Genomic DNA, 3,486 nt, shown 5'->3' with positions numbered 1-3,486 from the left:
TCTTTTATAAGATTATAGGGCTGGTTGACAAAGGTAGCTGTGTTGTTACAGTCTAATCAAATTTCACTGCGGCATTTGACATACTACACATGACATTGTGTTTTAAAATCCTGCATTATATGTAATTAATAGAGCACAGATTAAATGATTTAAAAGCCACTTGACTGATAGCACTCAAAATGTATGCACTAATGGAAAGGCATTAATTATCTGGGCCATTACTAATAAGACACTGCAAGGCTCTTGGTCCTAAGCCATTTTAACCTTTATTTGAAAATAATCTGAATTCTGGGCACAGTTTGAAGGGGGCAAAACATTGATGCTAGGAAAAGCAGTCAGTAGTCAGCTGCAGAGCATGCTGAATCTCCTGGATAGGTGGCCTGAATTCAGCACAAGTTTGAACACACTGAAGTGCTGTGAACAGGGAGCAAAAGCCTGTTGTGGAGTGGAGCTGCCAGCTCATGCCCCCAGGGAAAAGAATCTGTGCGTCTTTGGAAGAGTGAAAAACTCATCCAAAATGGATGCAGAGGAGAAACCCAATCTTTGACATTAGGCAAAGTTTTAACAGGGAGCCAAGGTGGTGTCAGAGTAAGCCCTGGAGAAGTGAGGGAAGAGGAATAGAGCTGAGGAGATTTTTGTATCCTATAGGATATCCTATAGGGATTTTTATCCTATAGAGGATTGAGGGGCTAGAGCAGCTGTGGGGAGAGGAAGTTAGAGAGGGGCAGTGAGATGGGGAGCTGGGCACTCCTGACACATGGCTCTTGGTGTTGGCCCACTCCTTTGCATAACCTCAAGCCCATTTCCCATCCTGCAAGAGTCTGACCATGGTTATTCACATGCAGCACCCTTCCCATAGCCACACTCAGCCTCACCCTGCAGCAGCTGGAAGAGACTAGAGGGCTGGCAGCCACCACTGGGCCATCAGCTTTCCCCTCTCTAAGGACCCCGTAGGAAAAACCAATAATATAGGTCCTGTGGCTAGAGATTAAATGGTACTAGTGGTCATTTCTGGCTTCAGAATCCATGAATCACCCCTTCATGCCTGGGTGGGCTTTCCTCCTTGGTTAAAGGTCTACCAGGAAAAAAAAGTAGAGCTGATTTCTAATCTCTTAGCCCAGCTCAAATGGCCTTGTAGGTCAGATCAGTCTGGTTAACTTTGTGTTCCTTTGCCTGTTCAAATGGTATTTGGTGTTTCCCAGAGAAAAAGGACTGGAATCAGTAAAATGACATAGGAACATGTTGCAAATGTGCATGCAACAAGTCCTTTTTTTATAGCCGTTTACAATGGCCAGTATCTCTGTGGTTCAGCTCTCCACAGCATTGAAAGTAATGATAGTATTGAATATTTCACTTTGGTAGTACATACACAAAAATTTGGAACAATACAGAGAAGATTAGCACAGCTCCTTGGCATGGATGACATGCAGATTCACAAAGAGTGACAAAATTTTTTTGAGACAACATTATGTCCAGCAGGACTAGGAAAGTGATTGTCCCCCTGTACTGGGCAGTGGTGAGGGCACACCTTGAGTCCTGTGTCCAATTTTGGGCCACTCACTACAAGAAGAACATTGAGATGTTGGAACAAGACCAGGAAGAGCAACAGAGCTGGGGAAGGGTCCAGAGCACAAGTCGGATGAGGAGCAGCTGAGGGAGCTGGGGGTGTTTAGCCTGGAGAACAGGAGGCTCAAAGGACCCCTTATCTCTCTCTACAACTCCCTGAAAGAAGGCTGGAGCCAGGTGAGAGTTGGTCTTTTCTCCAGGCAGCCACTGACAGGACAAGAGGACGTGGCCCCGAGCTGCACCAGGGGAGGTTCAGGCTGGACATCATGAAGAACATCTTCACTGGCAGGGCTTGCCCAGGGAGGTGGTGGTTTCACCATCCCTGGAAGTGTTCAAGGAAAGGCTTGATCGGGCACTTAGTGCTGTGGTGTAATTGACAAGGTGGTAACCAGTCAAAGGTGGGACTTGATGATCTTGGAGGTCTTTTCCAACCTTAATGATTCTACAATTTTATGATCTACTTAGTTTATGACTCTGTATATCAGGAAGAATTCCTGGTTGGTATATTCTTTTTAAACATTAAAGTATTTCTCAAACAGATAATATTGAAAAAATCCACCCCAAAAGCCTTTACTGGAGTTTCATTTAGTGCACAGAACAATTAGTTAATTGCTCCATGCTAAAGTAAATCCTCAGCACTTTAGTTTTCAAAATCTGAACTTCTACATAATTTTATTAATAACCAGTAGCTTTATGATGGGACAAATTAAGCCAAAATCCTTTGTGCAAGAGGGCATAATGTTTGAATTTAAAAAATCCATGAGAGACTTGAATTTGTTGGTTAGAACCCAATACTAATTAAAATTAGAGAAAATCCAACAGACCTTTGATAATCACATCAAAAGCTCGCATTCATTTGATGTGGATAGTCTATATTTCATTGTTACTCTCTTAAAAGATTATTTATGTACAAAGAGTTAGAAAAGAATATTAATATTTAAAAAGTGGAACTATATGGGCAAACACTGATTCAGCATATGATTTAATTTAATAAATGTTTGCTTTATTCTGCTCAAAACCATGACTTGTGACATTATTTTTTGCATAAAGAGTGATCTACAAAGATTCTTAGTAAAATATATTTCGAGTGGAACAAGAAGTTTAGCTTGTTTACTGGGGACTGGATTCAGCAGCATTTGCTTAACAAGCTGGGCATTAAGGAACCACATCAGTCACATTTTCTTTCCAAATTTGCCACTGGTTTACTGAGCAAAGTTCCTCAGAGGAAAAAATCTGATTTCATAAAAGATCACACACACCAGCCCTAACAGTCTAAGATGCTGTACTGAAAGTTGTCTGGAAATTCGGCATATTTTATGCAACTAAGAGCAAAGTACTTTCCTCACAGCTGAGTACATGGAAGGCACAGCAGCATTATAAAAGGGAAAGATTACCAAAGATGTCTAGACATGGAGAAAGTATGACCTCAGTTAGAACACTCTGGTGTTTACTTTTACTTTCTAGAGAGAGATATACAGTATTTCATAATTTCAGTATGCAAGACAGCAAGGTTTCTGAGCAGTTCGGCAAAAATCCTCAGTTGACTTCAGGCTGGGAAAAATAGAAAGGATCTGAATAAAAATCATCTGTGAGAGAGGGAAGTAGATAGGAAAGAAATAATAGGAAGCCGAGTGCAGCTACTTTTCATTCCATCACACGGTGTTTATTGCATTTTAAAGGTATCCACATTAAAAAAACCCAACTCAACAAAACTAACCCCAAACCACTCCAATATTATAAAGTTCCAATTATTTAGGAAGCATTTAAATGGCTGCTGGCTGTGTGCTGCAGACTTAGAGAACACATCAGAGAAACTTTGTCTCAACATTCTCATTCCTCTACTCTGCTCTCATGAGACCCCATCTGCATTCTCTCCAGATCTGGGGCCCCCACAAAGGAAGGACATGGACCCAGGGAGCA

General features: G+C 41.5%; 1 non-coding gene across 1 annotated transcript; it reads left to right on the top strand.

Moving 5' to 3' along the window:
• The first annotated feature begins 1,345 nt into the window (after positions 1 to 1,345).
• Positions 1,346 to 1,455, top strand: LOC113458932 (U6 spliceosomal RNA). Its single transcript, XR_003379693.1, has one exon. It is a non-coding gene; the product is annotated as a U6 spliceosomal RNA (small nuclear RNA).
• Positions 1,456 to 3,486: the final 2,031 nt, after the last annotated feature.

This window comes from Zonotrichia albicollis, chromosome 1 (genome assembly GCF_047830755.1).
Source record: "Zonotrichia albicollis isolate bZonAlb1 chromosome 1, bZonAlb1.hap1, whole genome shotgun sequence".
NCBI lineage: Eukaryota > Metazoa > Chordata > Aves > Passeriformes > Passerellidae > Zonotrichia > Zonotrichia albicollis.
This window is presented reverse-complemented; position numbering and strand designations above follow the sequence as displayed.